Consider the following 20,984-nt stretch of genomic DNA (forward strand, 5'->3'; position numbering starts at 1 on the left):
CTATGAAACAAGTAATGATGGCCATAATGAGTTATTTATTATTATTATTTATTTTAATAAAGAGGCTAGCAACTTATTACAGGAAAGAAACATAAAGAGATAAAATTGCTGTATTTAAATTACTGTTTTCCTAAAAATTCAAAAGAATTTATCAAAAGTAATAAATTCAGAAACTTGACAGATTATATAAACAATCTATATACTAGTCATGAAATATTACAAAAAATAATGGTTAAAATCTAAAAAAGGATTCTTAAAGTGGGACACGAACAGTTCAACTTTATCTGAAAGACAATGCTAAAATACTCAAGAAATTTGAAAAACATGAAGAATTTGCCCTATGAATTACCAAAAATTGTCATAGTCAAGGCAGATTGGTATTTATACAGAAAGCAACAAATAAAGAAAAACTTAAGTTTCTCTTATGCAAGGTACAAAAAGAATATTTTAGTGTTGAAATGCGCAAAGTTTTAAAGAAAAAGAATCAACAGACTACACAGAAAAGTTTAATAATTTCTGAGTGGGGACCACATTTTTATATAAGACAAAAAAAAACAAAAGACAGATCTTGGAAATATTTGCCATCCGCTTCACAAAGGAGTAATATATCTGCATCTTAATGAGAAACAGAAAAATAATTGTAAAAAAAAGGCAAAATATATGGATAGGCCATATTAAGTGATGGTTAACTACGTTATGGTACACCTAGACAAAGGAACAGCACAGTAACATTAGAATAAATAGAACAGCATATGGCAAAACTTTCACTATATTTTTTATTTGAAAACAGTAGATCACAGAACAGTATGCATGGATAAACTTACTTTCTTAAGAAGGCAAAATAACATACATGTATATACAAAAAAAGATGTGGAAGGCTTTGGATTACATATGGCTGGGGAGAGCGTGGCTGTATCATTTGAGGGTCCACTGCCCCTCTCTAAGAACTGAAAAGCAGGTTTGCTTCTCTGCTACCTCTCCTTTAAACGTGTGTCTCAACCCTGATAGGAAGGCAAATCATTTTCGTTTCCTTCGATTTCCTGTCACTTCACTCCTTTTGCCATTATTTCTCCCTTCGGATAACTTGTCAAAAGCATCTTCTGTGAGATAAAGGACACAGAGCCAAGACTGCTTTACTTTTCCTTGTTACAGAGTAACAATAAAAGAACACTCCTCTTGGGTTTCGCATCTTCCCTCTTCTACACTTCTTGCAAGTACAGCTTTTTCCTTCTCGATCTTTGCTCGCCAGTTCGCACCGGGTGGGGACTCTACCGAGGCCTGGGCCGGCCTCTGCCTTTCCGCCTCCGCCACCCACCCTCCCCGAGCCCTTCGGCAAGTTACCCAACTTCTCATAGACGGGGCTGTGATGACACCCTACAGGAAGGCGGAGCGAATTGGGAAACCACCTTGGGGAGGAGAACACAAAGAACCTACGACGGAGTTTCCGAACGAGCGGCCTCGACAGCGACGGCTTCTGGGGGGGGGGGGCCGCCGTCCGCAGGGAGTCGGGGTCTCGGCCGGCCCCCGCCCACCCCGCCAGCGCGGGCCCCGCCGCGTCCCCGGGCCCCGGCCCTCCCCTGCGGCTGCCTCGGGCGCCAGAACCCGCGCCGTTTTCTCGCACAAAATCCCTCCCACTCTGCGAGCTGCTGGCCGCCGCTGTGCCTCAGTTTCTCTCCCTGCGGCGCCCGCGCTGCCAGTGCGTCCCTCTCGCTCACACACACAAGTTCCGTCGCCGTGCCCGGCCGGTCCGGACCCGCCAACTCGCTCGCGAAGTTTTTACTCACTGTTCAGGGATCCCGCCACGCACTGTCACGGCACCGGCCGCCGTCGCCGGCCGGGCGAGCGCAACCGGAAGTTGTTTTCCGTTCCAGTTCAGAGGGCAGCGCCTGCGCGCCGGGTCCTAACACTTCGCCCTCCACCCAGCCAGGCCAGCCCGGGTCCTCAGGCCCCGCCCACCAGCCCCAAGCTGTGGGGCCCGTCCGCCAGGCTCCGCCCACCTGGGCCCGCCCACAGACCCCACCCACCAGTCCCAAGCAGTGGGACTGCCCGTCAGGCTCCGCCCACCAGCCCCAAGTTGTGGACCCGCTCGCCAGGCCCCTCCCACCATGACCCCGCCTACAGACCTGCCCTCCAGGTCCCGCCCACCAGCCCCAAGGGCCACACACCAGACTCCACCCATCAGCCCCAAGCAGTGGGACTGCCCGCCAGGCTCCGCCCACCAGCCCCAAATTGTGGACCCGCCCGCCAGGCCCCTCCCACCACGACCCCGCCCACAGACCTGCCCGCCAGGTCCCGCCCACCAGTCCTAAACTATGGACTCTCCCTCCAGGTCCCGCCCACCAGCCCCAAGCGGTGGAACCATCCGTCAGGCTCCGCCCACCAGGCCCCGCCCACATATACAGCCCACAGAGTCCACCAGGCCCAGAGCTGTGGGCCCGCCCACCGGGTTCCACCTCTGGGCCCGGTCCAGCCGCAGTCCCGCCCAGCCGCGCCTCTTAAGAAAAATTTCCAGCACCTTGGAGAACCCAAAGTCCACCACTTGGGAAGCTGAGACTGGGAGATTACAGGTTTGAAACCAGCCTCAGCAATTCAGTGAGACCCTGTTTAAAAATAAAAAAAGTAAAATGGGTTTAGGGTTGTAGCTGAGGGGTAGGATGCTCCTGGTTTCAGTCCCCAGTACAAAAAAATAGTTTAAGGTCACTCGAAAATCTTGGCTAGAATTTTGGATAATAAATAAGCAGTCCTAACATCACATTGTGTATGCGTTAGGATATGCAAGAATCACCTGAGAAACTTAAGGTGTAGTTCTACCGTCAACCAACTCCTGGGGATCCTGGGTCAGAGAACTAGGGTGACGCCCAGGAATTATCATTTTCAGTATATCCTCACGTCGTTGTGATTCAGGGTGTTCAAGTCCGCACTTTAAGAAACACTACACATATTCTCGTTTTGATTTTTCCCCATTAGAAAGACTTGTCAATAATATTACTTGTAAAAGTTAAGTGGTTGGTGAATTGAAGTAGAACTTCATTAGAAAATGTCCCATTTAAAATGTCCTCGTTATTCCATTTCCTAACTATGCTTAAACATTCTCCAAGTTGGAAATTGTAAGACAGATATCAGGAGATGCTATCTTTTCTGTGTTAAAACAAGAGAATCAGGTTCTACCTCTTCTTCCTTGTGATTCTGAACAATGGATATTTAGACTAGTTTTCTTAGGTCAGTGAGTCCAAAGATTTGAAACCCTACCAAGTTGCAGCATATTCTACTTAATTAATTACATTTGAAAGTCAGAGACAAAACATAGTTAAAATTTTTTGACAAACAGAAACTTTTCATATATAACATTGTGCAGTTGAAATTTTCTTGAAATAAGCAATTGAGTTAAATATGACAATGCCTTTCATTTTGGGGGGATAAAGAAACACTTTGCTTTTTCTAGAGTACTTTTAGATTCACAGTAAAACTGAGAAGAAAGGTCCAGGAACTCCCCATATGCTTTCTGTCCCCACACATGCAAGCTTCCCCCATTATTAACTTCTCTCACCAGAGTGATGTTGAAAAAACTGCTATAAACACTGATGTGCTGGCTTTTGTGCAGAAATAAATTCTCAGCTCCTTTAGGTAAATGAAAACGAGCATGACCGCTGGATGGCACAGTAAGGGTTTGCTTAGTTTGGTAAGAAACTGCCAAACTGTCTTCCAAAGTGGTCATAGCATTTTTAATTCCTACCAGCAATGAAGGAGCATTCATTCCTATTGCTCCTAATCGTTGCCAGCATTTGGTGTTGTCAAGAGTTCTGGATTTCAGCCATTCTAATAGGTAAGTAATGGTATCTAATTGTTGTCTTAATCTGCAGTTCCCTGTTGACCTGGGAAGTGGAGCATCTTTTCATATGCTTATTTTTCATCCATCTATTTCTATGAGAAGGTCTTAGAAGGGTCTTTGGTTCATTTTTTATTTAGATGTTTGTTTTCTTATTGCTGAGTTTTAAGTGTTCTTTGTGAATTTTGGATAACATTCCATGATCAGTTATGTAGCTTGTCTTTACATTCTCTTGAAAAAGTCTTTTGCAGAACAGAAAATTTTCATTATGATAAAGTTCAGCTTCTTCAGCACTATTTGTGTGTGTGTGTGTGTGGGGGGGGGGGTTTACTGAGGATTGAACCCAGGAGTTTTCTACTGCTGAACTACATGCCCAGATCTATTTTTATTTACTTATTTTTATTTTGAAACAGGTTCTCACTAAGTTGCAGAGGGCCTCACTAAATTGCCGAGGATGTCCTTGAACCTGTAATCTTCCTCTCTCTGCCTCCCAAGTACTGAGATTACAGGCCTGTGCTACTGCACCTGGCTGTCAGCCTAATTTTGAGTAACTCTGAAGAAGCTGTTGTGAAAACTTTTGATTGAAATTGTAGAATTTAATAACACACTCAAAATCTAAGGCTGAATTATATGTATCTTGAAATATGGGAGTGCTAAAAATAAGGAAAGAAAAAAATCTAAATAAACATATTTCTTAAATATATTTTTTCCCTGTCTTTCCATTCCCATGAGGTTGTAATCATAAAGAGATGTGGCTGCATGTGTGAACTATGCCTGAATACTGGTAGAATTATTTTAGATGGATGATCTTTGGCTAAAATGATGTCATATATTTTCCTTTTTCTACAATTTTTAGAATTGACATACAGTATGTTAGTGAAGATTAAGAACGGAATTTAGACATTTATTTGAGGAATAATCTTTTAAAAGAATGATGTAATTTATTTTCTTCATTCCCCTTAGTATATATACCTCTGGTTAGTCAGCAACAATGTGGCCTTTGTTTTGGAACACATGGGATGAAAATGGGTAACTACAGGCTTACTAAAAATATTTGGGGGACCTATTTTTTTAAACTGCTACTATTTTATTGAGAGTTGTGAATATAAGTTTAGGGACAAGGAAATTACTAGTATAAGCAGTTACTGCAATTTGGAATGTTAGTTATGATCTCAGTCAAATCTTTGATGTGAAATATCACTATTAATAGAATATGGCTGACTTTTGAGTTAATATGAAATCTGGACTAGCTGTTTGTGTCTTCTTGAACTCTCCAACTAAAATGCTGTAGAAAAATTAGAAATATATGTGCACTAATGATAACAAAAGAAGCAGAACAGCAGGCTGCTGTGTATTTGTGCAAGCTGAGCCCACTTGCCAAGGCTTGATCCCTTCAGCCTGAGTCTTCCCAGAGGAATACCTTTTTCTACTTCACAGAAAGACACCAGAAGATAAGCTGGAATACTGCTGGCAAGTGCCAGCATTTGATAGGATTTGCACCAGGCGTAAGAATGGTGCTGCTGAATTGGGCATGCATTTTGTTGTTTGAAAGTAAGCAAACTTGGTGGCCTGAAGGATAATAAGAAAACTGCCTACTCTGTGGCACTTACTAATATTGGACAGTAAACTCTATTAGTATTTTACAGTTATGTGCCCAAGTGTCTCCCATTAGTACCTCTCTTACTCATTTTTGGAGCTATGATTTGGAGAATACCAATACCTCAGTGGTCCATTGAGTCCTCTGCTAAAAAGTCTGGTCCTGTGCAAGTTCTCACTTGATTCCTCTTCTGGGTTAGTGCTGTGAGCTCAGTCATGACCTTCTCTTTTGCCCTGTTCTTTCTCCTTTATAATATACATTACACTTGACTTTTATAGTTCACACAGAGAAACTCAGATAGGGAACTTACTAGAAAAAGACTTTCAAAGAGTTGTGTTAAATATGTCTAAAGAGCTAAGAGAAACTTCTGGACAAAGAAACAAAGAAAATTAGGAAAATGATATATAAACAAAATGAAAATATAAGTTAAAAAATGGAACTTATAAGAGAACACAGTAGAAATTCTGTAGCCTAACGTTACATTAACAAATGAAAAATTCATTAAATGGATTCAACAAAAGACTGAACAGATAAAGGAAAGAGTTGGGAGACTGCAATGATAGGACAATTAAAGTTATCTACTTGGAGAAAGAAAAAGGTGAGGAAAAGTGAACAGAACCCAAGAGACCTGTTGGATACTATAAATTTTATTAACACAGGCATTGTGTTAGTCTTTAGAGAAAAGTGAGATAAAAGGAAGAGAAGAAAAATTGAAGACACAATGGCTGATAACTTTCCAATTCAGTAAAAGACTGATTCTGTACCTTCAAGGAGCTCGACAAATTTCAATAGATAAATCCAAAGAGATTAACACTGAGAAATATTATAACCAAACTATTAGGAGCCAAAGACAATGGGAGAATCTTAAAAGCAGTAGGAGGGAAACAAATGATATGTTAGAGGTTCTCAATAAGATTAACAGCCAATTTTGTTTTGAAACTATGGGAGCTAGAAGACTGTGGAATGGCACATTGAAAGTGTTGGAGGAAAAGTGTCAACTAAGAATTCTATAGCCTGCAAAGCTATCCTTCAAAATCAAGGAAAAAATAAGACATTTTAACATTAAACAAAAGCAAAGGGATGTTGTTATTAGTATACTTAGTCTAGATAATAATAAAAGTGGTTCTACAAGTTGGAAAAAAAGTGCCGAAATCATATAAAAAAACCCCAGAAAAACCCTTTAGGCATCTATCTATCTATCTATCTATCTATCTATCTATCTATCTATCTATCGGCCAGCATGGTTATATTTTTACTCTTCTTACCTGTTACCTGATTTATAAAAAACAAAGTTGGGTGGTGGTGCACCCCTGCAATCCTAGTACCTAGGAGGCTGAGGAAGATTAAAATTTCATAGCTGGCCTTAGCAATTTAGTGAGGCCCTTTGCAACTTAATGAGACCTTGTTTCAAGGTAAAAAATAAAATAGGGCTGGCTGGGCATGTATCTCAGAGGTAGAATGCCTCTGCGTTCAGTCCACATGATCACAAAATGAACACCCACATGATTAAATAATAATTATGAATCTGTGTTAATGGGCATACAATATATAAATATAACTTGTACCAATGCATAAGGGAAGGATTAAATTGTATAGGAATAAAGTTTTTGAATGTTACTGAAACTAAGTTGGTGTTAATTTGAATTAAGTTGTCATAAATTTCATCTATTAGTTTTAATACCATTAATCCCTAATGGTTTTTATTGAAAAAATGTCATTAAAATATACACACAAATGAGGGGACAAACTGTTACACTGTAAGAAATTAATTAAATAAAAAGGAGGAGGCCGGGTGTGGTGAAATTCATTTAGGAGAAAATTCCTAAATGAATTTAGGCAAATGGCATCATATTTGGCCAGATGTAACCTCTTGCCTTGACCTGCATTGGTATAATTTCTTTGTTGTTTTGACTCTTGATTGAATGACTCTGGTTCATTTTGTAATTTTGTTATCAGCAAAGTGCACTTTTATGATGGATGTTATTGTTAAATGTAAAGGCACTTGAATTACTATGTATGACTGTGGCATAAAGTTGTGCCATGGTGAAACCTTAATGTTAATAGATATTTACTATGTTCATTGAATTCGGTTTGTTAAATGACATTACCATTTTTAATATTTTAATTTTCTGAACATCTTTACTTTCTTTGAAGAAAAAGAAAGAAAGAAAGAAAGAAAGAAAAGAAGGAAGAAAGAATATAAGAAACACAAAAATCAAATAGCAAAATGGCAGAAGTCACTCCTTATTAGTAATTGATTTAAATGTAGATGGATTAACTTCTTCAACCAAAAGCCAGCTTGGCTAAATGAATATTACAAAATGAGCCGGGCGTGGTGGCGCACCCTTGTAATCCCAGCATTCGGGAGGCTGAGACCTGGAAGATCACAGTTTGCGGACAGCCTCAGCTACTTAGTGAGGCCCTCTGCAACTCAGAGAGACCTGGTTTCAAAATAAAGAATTAAAAATATATATATATATATATATATGGCAGGGGTGTAGCTCAGAGGTCAAATGCCCCTGGGTTCCATCCCCAGACCCGCAAAAAAAAAAAAAAAAAAAATTACAAAATGATCAAATGATCAAACTATATGCTGTCTAGAAGGGTTTTATTTTAGATACAAAAACACAAATAGATGAAGGTGAAAAGATGAAAAATATTTTCCATACAAAGGGTAACCAAGAGATAGGTGGCTGTACTAATATTAAACATAATAGACTTTAAGTCAAACACTGCTTCAAGGGAGAACAACATATTTTAGTAAAACATCACTCAACAAAAAGATATAACAATTCTATACACATACCCACCAAACAACAGGACCCCAAGACATATCAAACAAACACTGACAGAAGTGGAGGGAGAAATAGATAGTACTACAATAATCACTGGAAATGTCATTATGCCACATTTAGCACTGGGTAGAAAAACAGAAGATTAAAAAGAAAATTAATAATTTTAACAACAATATAGATTAACTAGACAAAACCAGCATTAATAGACCACCTAATTAAACGGTATACTCTTGGCAAGTAGATACAGAATCTTCTACAGTACAGACCAAATGTTAGGCCACAGACAAGTCTTACCATATTTAAAAGACTGAAATCATACAAAGTACTTTCTCCAATCAAAAGAGAATGAAAGCCGGGCATGGTGGCGCACACTCGTAATCCCAGTACTTGGGAGGCTGAGACAGGAGGATCATACAGGTTTGAAGCCACCTCAGCTACTTAGTGAGGCTCTCGGCAACTTAGTGAGACCCTATTTCCAAATAAAAAATATAAAATAGGTCTGGAGGTGTAGCCCAGAGGTAGAAGGCCTCTGGGTTCCATCCCGAGTACCGAGAGAGAGAGAGAGAGAGAGAGAGAGAGAGAGAGAGAGAGAGAATGAATATGAAAGCTTGAAGCGCGAATGGTTATTACATAAAAATTGAACCTAGGGGCATTTTACCTCTGAGTTACACTCCCACATATTTTTATTTTATTTTTTATTTTGAAGCAAAGTCTCGCTAAGTTGCTGAGGTTGCCTCCAACTTTCGATCTTCCTATCTTAGGCTTCTAAGCACTGGGAAAGCAGCACATTCTTAATTTATCAAAGAAAAAAGTCAAAAGGGCAATTAGATTTGCCTAGAGAGGAATGAAAACAAAACTGCAAAATACCAAAACTTATGGGATACAGTGAAAGCAATGATGAGAGGGCAATTAAGAGCACTAAATGTCTACCTTACCAAAGGAGAAAGATCTGAATTCAAGATTTATACCTCAAAGAGCCCCCAAAATAAGAGCAAACTAAATACAAAGTTAGCAGGAGAAAGGAACTCTTTTTAAAGATTAGAACAGAAATAAATGAAGTAAGGAATTGAAAAACAAGAAGAATTGATGAAACCAAAAGATGTGGATTAATTATAGCAAATATTACTTACTATTAAAGATATTAAAAATAGCGAACCTCATGAGTCATAAGGGGAAGCAGGGTGATGTATGGAAACTCTCTGGAGTAATTGCTTAATTTTTTCCCTAAATATAAAAATGTACGGTAAGTAAAATCTACTAGTAAAAACACCAAAACAGAACAACCTTATTGTTTTTTTGTTTTGTTTTGTTTTGTTTTGTTTTGTTTTGTTTTGTTTTGTTTGGTGGTACTGGGGTTCCTGGAAGCCCTTCTACCTCTGGGCTACAGACCTATTTTATATATATTTTTTAAATTTAGAAACAGGGTCTTTTAAGCCAGCGAGGCTGGCTCCAAACCAGCGCGATCCTCCCGTCTCCGCCTCCCAAGCGCGGGGATTACAAGCGTGCGCCACCACGCCCGGCCAACTTTACTGTTTTAAGGAGTCTTTTGGTCAAAGAAAAAAAACCCCACAAAAAGTATAAAATAGGTGTTGTGTTGCTCAATGGTAGAGTACATGCTTAGCCTATGTAAGGCCCTGGGTTTAATCCCCAGCACCAAAGAAATGACCCCCTCAAGCCCTACAGGATACCAACACCTCCCCCCACAAAACAAAGAATTATAAGAAAACAAATCAACATCACCCCGCAAAGAAGACTAAAACAGTTAAATAAATAATGATAATGTGAAAGTAACATACCAAGATTTATAAGATGTAGTTAAAATGGCACAAAAACTTTCTTAGCCTTAAATAATTTAATCATAAACAAGAAAGAAGTTAATTAAACTGAACAACTGAGAAAAATAAAATAGTCTAAAAAGGCATCAAGAAAATATTAATAAAGATAAAAGTAAAAACGGATATGAGTTTTCTTAGGGTTGCTAAGGATTGCACCCACGGCCATTCCACCTCTAAGCTACACCCCAACTTCACTTTATATTTTATTGGGAAACAGACTCTCACTAAGTTGCTAAGGCTGACATTAAACCCATGTTCCTCCTGTCTCAGCCTCCAAAGTACTGGAATTATAGGTGTGTGCCACCATATCCAGCTCAAAAACTAATTTTGTTAAAACAGCCAACTAGAAAGCAATGTAGTCAGGAGATTAATTCTGTGACAGGTCCAATTGGAAAAGAAAAACAATTGAAAGGAGGTTATCTATATAATTATGGAGACAATTTTTTTTTAAAATGACAATACCATGTAAGCCAGTACATTAGAAAAAAAAAATTTTTTTCTTGCCGGGCGTGGTGGCGCACGCTTGTAATCCCCGCGCTTGGGAGGCAGAGACAGGAGGATCGCGCAGGTTCGAAGTCAGCTGCGTTGGCTAAGAGACCCTGTTTCCAAAAATAAAAAAGTATAAAATAGGTCTGGGAGTGTAGCCCGGAGGTAGAAGGGCTTCCAGGAACCCCAGTACCACCAAAAAAAAAAAAAAAAAAAAAATTTTTTTTTTTTTTTTTTTTTTTTTTTTTTTACGGAGGATTTGAACTAGAGACATTCTACCTTCAAGCCCGATTTTTTTTTTTTTTTTTTAGATTATTTGAAAACGGTCTCACTAGGTTTCTGAGAGCCTTGCTACATTGCTGGGGCTGGCTTTGAACGTGTGATGTCCTGTCTCAGCCTCCCAAGTACTGGGATTACAAGTGTGTGCCATCACACCCGGCAGAAAAATTTGTTACAAGTGTTTTCAGTATATATATTCAAACATATAATTAAACAGTATGAATAAATAGCATAAAACTTGAATAGATCAATAAAAAATACTTTAGGAAAGTTTTAAAAGAATTACTTCCAAAATGAGGTGCCTAGGCCAGGTGGCATCAATAATTTGTCCTTTAAACATTTTGAAGAACAGATAATTTCCATTAAAAGTTTTTTAGAACGTGGCAGTGTTGGCATCATTGTACTTTATGAAATTAGCCTAACTTTAGTATGCAAACCCATCAATGATAGTTTTCAGAAAATAAAAATACAGATTACTTTCACTCATGAATACAAATACAAAAATGCTCAGTAAATTACAAATTTTCCTTTCTTAGTATAAAATATAAAATGAGCATATGATTAATCAATTTGGACACATTTTTTTCATGCCATTGTTGGTTGTTACTGAATTGTGGTCTGAAACTAGCACTGTCGTAATTGGAAGAAAGCTGTTTTCACACAGCATAGGAACAGCTGCTTTGTTTATGTATGGGTTTGCTCTGCCTGGAGAGGGTTCCTCGGCTTATGCCACATTGTTTTCATTCTTTTCTGTTGGTTTGAGTTATGAACTGAATTATGAAGCCAAAATAATAGAGGAGAGGCGTCTAAGCATGTGGATTCAAAAGAAAGGGAGGAAATGTGTAGGTTTGGTTTGGTTCAGTTTGATCAGCTAATTTTATCATTTTAATCAGAGCAATAAGAAAATATTGTTAATAGCCAAATATACCTTTACTATAGAAGCATTCATATAACAACATACTTTTTTTGGTAACAGAGAATTTGTAGAAATGCAATTACTATATTGTGTCACAGCAGAGCACTATATAGTTTGAAGTAGAAAAGCTATATAGTTGTCTCTAAAGGTATCAATGGTATTTTTTTTCTAATGATAATTTTTCTTTAATCACCCTTAGTAAGAATATTTGGTAGTTATTTGGTTGCTATGATAAATGTATTCACTTCAAACCAACAGCTAACGTCATTTTTCATGTTAACCACTAAGGGAAAGTCCCACTGAGATCAGGAAAAAGACAAAGTTTTAATAACAAAGTCTCTACTTTGTTCCAGAAATCCTGGCCAATGTGGTGAGAAGAAAAAGGAGAGGAGACATAGTTATATCTATCTAAGCATCAAATGTGAATTATTTAAAATAATTTAGAAGAAATAAGAGATTAATAAATAGCTGGTGCTTGTAATTCCAGCATTTGGGAGGCTGAGACCTGGAGGATCGCGGTTCGTGGACAGCCTCAGCTACTTAGTGAGGTCCTCTGCAACTCAGTGAGACCTGGTTTCAAAATAAAGAATAAAAAATAGGGCAGGGGGTGTAGCTCGGAGGTCAAATGCCCCTGGGTTCCATCCCCAGACCCACAAAAAAAAAAAAAAAAAAGCTGGTCAAAGATTAAATTATGAAGCTGGGCATGGTGGTGCATGCCTATAATCCTAGTACTTGGGTGGCTGAGACAAGAAGATTGTAGGTTGGAAGCCAGACTCAGCAACTAAGTAAGATCTTCCCCAATTTAGTGAGACCCTATTTCTAAATAAAAAACAAAACAAGGCTGAGGTATAGCTCAAAGTAAAATGCCCCTGGGTTTAATCCCTAGTAACACACACACACACACACACACACACACACACACACAAAGATTAAAGTATGAAATCAAGATGCTAGCAGTAATTAGAAAATAGTGTGACAATAATATGTTTATCAAGATAATATCCCTACTATACACACAAGAGAAAGACACAAAACAAAAGATGTTGGGATGCAATTTATAATAAACAAGGAGTCTTTATGTTCACTGAAGCGTCAACACATGAAAAAACATAGAATGTCACAGACAGGAAAGTTCTGTACTTTAATGTGATCATTTCCCTAAAGTTAGTGCATAAGTTTCATGAAATTCAACCAGAACCTGTTTCAAGGGAATTTAACAGATTTACTTTGTGTCATCCAGTTAATCATCTCTCTCACTGGTCACAAGTGTTTAAAAAAAATAGCTAAACATTCCTCTAGGGCCCCAGTTCGCTGCTGGGCAGGAATCTCAGGCGGGTTAGGCCGGGTATATATATATAGTTCCATGTCCTCCCAGAGGCAGACAGGTGTCTACCCTGCACACACGAGAGAATGCGTCTTCGAGGGGGTGAGGAGTCGGGCCTGGGAGAGTGAGGAGGGACACAGCTGCTAGGAATGACGTAGCTATTCTGTGATCTTGCTAAAGTAAGCTTTTTTTTTTTTTTCTATCATTATCATCATTATTGCAGCCTGGGTAAGACATTCCCCAAATACTATTTTCATATTGTAAGAAGGCAGAGGGCAGTGGTAAAAGAAGGCCATGCAGAGATATGAATCTCCACGTGTGTGCTCCCTGACTCTGACACTGATAAGGCTGGTGGTGTAGCTCTGAGGTAGAATGCCCCTGAGATTAATCCCCAGTACTACAAAAAAAAGTAAGAAATAATAATAAAAAAGATGAAAGATCCTGTAACCTTTTCCTCCAACAGGCAGTCAACAAATGGCAGCTATTAGTAGAGCAACACTTACTATGGTTCTTAGTGTTTATTCTTTTTGAACTATCAACATTTCCTAGGATTATTCTGTGTGTGTGTGTGTGTGTGTGTGTGTGTGTGTGTGTGTGTGTTACTGGGAGTTGAACCAGGGTATTCTACCTCTGAGCTATACCCCAGCCTTATTTTATTTTTTATTTTGAAACAAGGTCTCACTCACTAAGTTTCTGAGGCTGGGCTTAAACCTGTGATTTTCCTGTCTCAGCCTCCCAAGTACTGGGATTATAGGTGTGCATCATCGTGCCTGGCATATTTTTAAGATAAGAATTATCTTCTTCATAATCAAATACTATATAATCTCTAATTTTCATTTTTTGATAATAAAAATAAAATGTCATGTTGATAACAGAGAAATACTAAATCACTATACTTCTATAAATTTAAATGTTCTGAAATAAGCATTTCAGAGTTTTCTACAAAGTTAACGTTTTAGTGTAATTATATATTTTATATCATTTGAAGTAGAAAAGTACTACACTTGACTGAATGTTTGAATAGACATTCTGGATCATTCTGTAATTGGTTTTTTAAAACATAACCAAAAAGTATGAAGGTATACAGTACTAATTTACTTTCAACCTAATACGCTATATACAACTTTTGCCAATATCTTTTGGTCTTAGAAGGCTTTTATTTCCATATACAAACTTTAAAAACTCATTTCAATTAGAGACATAATAAATTCTATTTTAAAAGATAGGAAGAAAGCAAAAATAGCACAGTATTTTAAGTTTTCCTTGGCTTTTTTAAAGGCCAAATTTTCAAACAGTTAATAAAAGGCATTATTAAAGTGGATCGTATATTTCTCAGCAAACACAGATGTAGAATATATCTGTAATATTTAAGATATCCAGGCCACCTTGCTGGGTTGAGAGTCAATAGATAGGAATTCATAAAATTGGATTACCTCTTCTCCAGGATGCAAGTCTTCCGTTGCAGACTATTTCTTGTTAAAGATGTAGGCAGTTACACATTTTGGAAGCTGCTTGCCCAGGACCTGCCAATGCCGACCAAATTGTCCTATGCTCTCCCTTGTGTTGACCTGGGAACTTCCACTGAGAAATCCCCTGACTTGAAGACTTCCTTATTTGTAGCTATCAACAGCCAATCGTGGCAAGATATTGAAATGAAGCAAAAGCTACCAGAAAATGTTCTGTAAACCACCCGTGACTGTAAGGCAGACTTCCTTTTCAAGCAGAGATCTTTTACCTGAATGGTTAAGGCATTTTAACAAAAAGTCAGAAATTATAAACACAAACATATTTTGGATGAGGCCTATTTTCAAGTAAGCAAATCTAAAAGTAAATTTGGTTTTTTAAAATCCTTTTTTATCCTTTAAGAAGTCACTTTCTGACCTAAGTAATATGTTTAAAAACAGCCGGCAAAGATCAAATTTGAGTATAGTTGTTCTTGCTTCATCCCTTACAGTTTACTAGGATGAAGCCTAATAAAAATAAGGCGTATGCTGGGTTCCAGAACCTGACCTTAGGTGTGGAGAAGAGGGGCAAAGGAGAGAAGAGTTTTCAGGCAGCTTTTCTGAGAACTAAGGTTCACTTAACTGTTCATGGAGGCAAGTGTATGTGCTAGCACACTGGGGGAATGCTTTACAACAGCTTGGATTTCTTTCTTTTAGGCTACTTGGAACAAAGCATTAGGTTTTACATGAAGATGAAGGCAGCATGTGTACCATAGATGTTTTTCTTTGTTGTAAAATTTTAGGGCTAGGAATGTCCTTAGACACCATCTGTTCCATTTCCTTTTTATTACAGATGAGGAAACAGGAGAGGGTACATGCTCAATGTCACAAAGAAAGTTAGAAGCAACACTCAGCCTTTTGAATCCAAGTGCAATTTCTTTTTCTATTGTATCATCACACTCTCAGGAAATCAAGTTTTTGAGCTGGAAAAAGACTCACAATTGAGTATCTTCTAATTTAGCACATGTATGTTGCTGAGAAGCCTGAGGAAACCTCCCCGCAGTTCCTGCTAGTAAAGGACTAGAATTTACAACTCCTAATTCTTACCCTACTTTCTTTTCTACTTTAAAGTCCTGCATTATCTTAAATTATATGTTAAATAAATCTGAGGTATTGCTATGTATCATGGAATTATTCGATTGAGTAATTTTAAAAGAATTTAAGCTGTTGAATAAGCTTGTGATTAAAAACATTCCACTGGACATGGTAGTACACGTCTGTCATCCTAATCTTTGGGAGGCAGAGAAAGGAGGAATTCAGGCTTGAGGCCAGCGTTGGCAACTTAATGAGAACCTATTTTAGGGGTATAGTTCAGAGGTAGAGACTCCTGGGTTCAGGCCCTAGTCCCCCCCCCCCCCAATACACACATATTAAAAAAAAAAGCAGTAAAAGCAAAAAAAAAACCCCATGAAAACAAAATAAATAAAACATCCAACATTCCATTTACATTATTTAATATATAATAAAGTTTAAATTTCTCTCAGCAATCATACTTATGAACTATTAAACATTAAACATTTTAGAATGCAATGGAAAAATAAAACCTATCTATTACTATAAATATAGCAAACCAAAAAACAAAAATATGAGATTCTCACTGATGGAAGGATAATTGTTTTCTGAAGAGTTTACTTTTTTTTATACTTTTTATTTGGAAACAGGGTCTCTTAGGCCAGCGTGTCTGGCTTCGAGCCTGCCCAATCCTCCTGTCTTAGCCTCCCAAGCGCCGGGATTATACACGTGCACCACCACGCCCGGCTTGACTTTACATTTTTGAATGAGTAAAATTTTAAAAGAACAGCTATTCAGAAAACAAACCACCATCACCACCAACAACAAAAACAATGATCCATCTTACCTGGGAAATACCCTTTTCTTCGGTCTCTCCAACCTGTCCTTCTCCCTCTGTTATTTCTTTGTCAGTAGGGCTTGGCTGACACCCAGCCTCCTCAGAACTGGCTATTCCTGGGAATGCTGGCCTCAGCTTGTTGGACATTGCCTGAGGGAGGCTTTTGAGTTCATGACAGAGAAGCTAAAGTTAGAGGTGCTTTTTGAAGAGATTCTGCCTGAGTGTATGACATTCAAAACATCTTCTGACTGACTAGTTGAGGCTTTAGGCCAAGAATGTGAGGCAGATGGAAATGTTCATCATTGTTTTCTCAGTGGTTCCTTTTCTAATTCCCTGTTCCCTCCTCTGCCTTTTTTCCTCTCAGAGTCATAACCATGTGGCCAGGGCAGATAGAAATGCAGAAGTTTCTAGAGGAAAGAAAAGAGCAAGTAGGTATTAGGCCAGGATTGGCGAGGTATAGAGTACAGTGACCAGGGAAAGAGGGGGGTGAGGAGTGCCAAGCCCAAGATGGAGGGTGTGAAGCAAAAGTGAGGTTTCTATTTAGGCAGAGATGGAGGGCTAAGGGATGGCTGATCATTGAATGAGGATGCTCAGTGTAGGTCTGGGTGGAAGGCATCCATCAGAAGAATCCTTCATCGTGGAGTCTTCCCTGGAGAAAGTGGTGGACAGGAAGCCATGTCTCTTAGTTGCTGACTAGGATCAGTGATAGGTACCTGTGACTCTGGCTAAGAAGCTAGTTAGGCAGCTAGGCTGTATGAGGTGGGAGTTGGATTGAGAAAGTTGGTTCAGATGATTAGAATGGGCACCAACAGGAAGAACCTATGCTTCAGGAGCAGTAGAATTTTATAGACTACGTGCCAGGATTCTGTTGGACCATGGCCCTAGCAGGGCGGATGGTAAAATCCCATTAGAAATTGAGAATAGGGACCTACAAACATGATTGTTACTCTTTTTTAAAAATAGTTTCCCAACCTATAGAAATTGTGCCCCAAGGATATTAATATATAGTATCTGATATTAATAATTTTCAATTCAACACAAATTTATGCCAAAGTATCACTTTTAGCTGGTGGGGAGACTTGTGTTTTTGTGTCTTAGATGTTCCCATTTAATGAAATTTCCGGCTAATGTGAATAGTTGGTGCAAGTAAGGAGGGGGGTGAATAGGGGAAATGTCTTTACTCCTTATAATTCTTATACTTAAGTTGTGACCTAAGTGAAAGATTGGCCCAATATCTGCATGGAGATGTAGTTGGTGTGCTTGCTCAATGATATGCTTCATAAACATGTATTATGAGTTAAGTTCTGTGCGAGATGCAGGGGTTATTAAAATGCTTTGCTGTCCTTGGATAGCTTGGATCTTAAGGAAGAGACATATGAAAACATTTTCTATGCTCATTGGTGAGGATGAAAGTAGGAATACATCTAAGGTGCCATGTGCACAGAGAAGCAGTTCTCAGGGCTAGAGATACACATATGCCTGGAAGCTGGCCCCATAGGGACAGGTGCATTTCTATGTTTATAGCAGCACAATTTACAATAGACAAACTATGAAACCAGCTTAGGTGACCATCACCTGATGAATGGAGCAGGAAATTATGTATATATACACACACAGTAGACTTCTACTCATCCACAAAATATAACACAATTATGTCATTTGCAGAAACTCGAGAACGTTCTGCTTAGTGAGATTAGCCAGTCACAGAAAATGAAAGGCTGTATGGTTTTTCACTCTGAGAAAAAAATTGGGAAACTTGAAAATAAAGAAGACCTCAGATAAGTGAGGGGAGACACTAGTGGGATGGGGGAAGTGGACCCAAGGAGAGAAGGGGGGGGGACTTAAGGGAGGAGAAAGGGGAGATTTGATGTGGTAATTACTCAAATAGCCTTTTGTTTGAACATAAAGTTATCCGGAATTGATGTAAAGACTATCTATGGGGAGGGGGAGCCACGGAGAAAGAGCCCAAGGAAAACACACAATGCTGCCAGCATTTATTATTTATCACTCAGAACCTTACAATGGTGTATAATTAAAATACACAAAAAAGAGGTGCCTAAATACCCAGGGCCTGAACAAGAAAAAGAATCAAGAGTTCTAATTTTATTTTACATACCTTTTTAAATTTCTTTTAACTTATCACTTCTCCCTCCACCCCCGTCTCCATAGCTTTATAAGTAAAATGTTCTAAAAAAGAAATCTCACTTTGCCCTTTTTTTCTTGAGGTACGGGGGATTGAACCCAGGGACATTCTACCTCTGAGCTACATCCTCAGCCATGTTTTTTTATTCTTTATTTTGAAACAGAATCTAAGTTGTGGAGGGCCTCATTAAGTAGCTGAGGCTGCCCTTGAACTGGTGATCTTTCTGTTTCAGCCTCTCAAGTACTGGAATTACAAGCATGAGCCACCATGCCCGGCTTCAATTTGCCTATTAATATCACAGATAATTACATATATCCTTGATGATAGACAGACACCATTTAATATTCTTGGTATCTGCCTTAAAAAAATAAATCTGTGAGTTACATCAATAGACTGAGCAAATAAGAATTGCTCAGAAGTAAGGTGTGTTGACACACGCTTGTAATCTCAGTACTTGGGAGACTGAGACAGGAAGATCATGGGTTCTCGGCCAGCCTCAGCTACTTAGTGAGGCCTTCTGCAACTTAGTAAGACCCTGTTTCAAAATAAAGAATAAAAAATAGGGCTGGGGGTGTGACTCAGAGGTAGAATGCCTCTGGGTTCAATCCTCAGTATTGAAAAAAAAAAAAAAGAAAAAGAAGAAGAAGCACTTTAGGCCTATTGTTTCTGATAATAGGAATAAAATAGGACTCTGTCTTCCTTATTATATGACTCCTGTATATTTGGGGCTATTAAAAGAAATATAAAGTCAGTTATGGTGCACACACATGTAATTCCAGTACTTGGGAGGCTGAGACAAGAGAATTGCAGATTCTTGGGAAGCATCAGCAACTTAGGCCCTCTGTAACTTAGAAAGACCCAATTTCAAAATAATAAATAAAAAAGGCTGGGAGTGTAGTTCAGAGGTAGAACACCCCTGGGTTCAACTCCCAGTACTACCAAAAAGGAAAAAAATGAAGAGAAAAGAAAAGAAAAAAAAAAGAAAGAAAAGAAAAAGCTGGTCATGGTGGCACATGCCTGTAATTCCAGTACTTGGAAGGTTGAGACAGGAGGATTAAGGCCAACATGCTTCCAATGTAGTGAGATCAATTTAAAATAAAAAATAAAATAGGACTGGAGCTGTAGCTTAGAGTTAGAATGCCCCTGGGTTCAATCCCTAGTAACACACACACACACACACACACACACACACACACACACACACGAAAAGAAAAGAAAAAGGACATTTAGTGATAGATGATGAAACAAAGGTTGATGACATCAAAACTCAAAAACACCTTGACAAACTCTAATAGACTGATACCAACATGAAATTTAAGGGGGATATTTTAAAGTTTTGTCTGGTTATTATTACTCCTCACCCTACCACGTTCCTAAAAACAGAAAACAGAAAATATTTTTGTGAGCCCAGAAAGGTTTGATGAGATGCAATTTAGTAGCAGCCATATAAAACTGATTTGAGTTTTATCTAAGGCAGTAATATGGGTATACTAAAATATCCTCAAACTAATGGGATGTGGGAAGCACTAATCCTGCTTTCTGAGCCACCTTTCTGGGTACCACTCTTTAAGACAAAGACAAAGTAGTTATTAAATCCTCATCCATATTGTATGTCTGATTCAAGGAATGGAGAATATTTGGCTCAGAGAAAATGGGAAAGAAATTACTGTATTCAGATATCAATCTAGTTCTTTAAGGTTTTAAGGTAGGCCTCAGACCACTGAGCAGGAACAATAACAAAAACAATTTTGATTTACTATAGAAAGATCAAGGCCAGGTGTGGTGGCTTATGCTAATGTTCCAGTACTTGGGAGGCTGAGATAGGAGGATGCCAGGTTCACAGCCAGCCTCAGTAACTTAGGGAGGTCCTCCACAACTTAGTGAGATCCTGTTTCAAAACAAAGAATAAAATATAGGTTTGGGGGTGTAGCTTGGAGGTAGAATGGCCCTGGGTTCAACCCCCATACTGCAAAAAAAAAAGAAAGATTAATTGTCACTGACATTTCAATAGTCATAAGATGAGATAGGTCACGTTGGGAGGTAATGAGTTCCTTCTTCTTGAGGGGCAAATAGATAGCAAATAGCCATTATTTGGGAACTTTAAAAGGGTATTAAAATATCAGATGAGATAATAATAAATAATACCTGTATAATACTCACTATGACTCTGACACAATTCCTCCTCCTCCTCCTCCTCCTCCTCCTCCTCCTCCTCCTCCTCCTCCTCCTCCTTCTTCTTCTTCTTCTTCTTCTTCTTCTTCTTCTTCTTCTTCTTCTTCTTCTCTTCTCCTCTTCCTTTCTTCCTTCTCCTCCTCCTCCTCCTCCTCCTCCTCCTCCTCCTCCTCCTCCTCCTCCTCCTGGTACTGGAGATTGAATCTAGAGGAAATATGCCTCTGAGTTACACTCCTAATCCCTATTTTATTCTTTATTTT

Source organism: Muscardinus avellanarius, assembly GCF_963383645.1.
Source record: "Muscardinus avellanarius genome assembly, chromosome: 2".
Taxonomy (NCBI): domain Eukaryota; kingdom Metazoa; phylum Chordata; class Mammalia; order Rodentia; family Gliridae; genus Muscardinus; species Muscardinus avellanarius.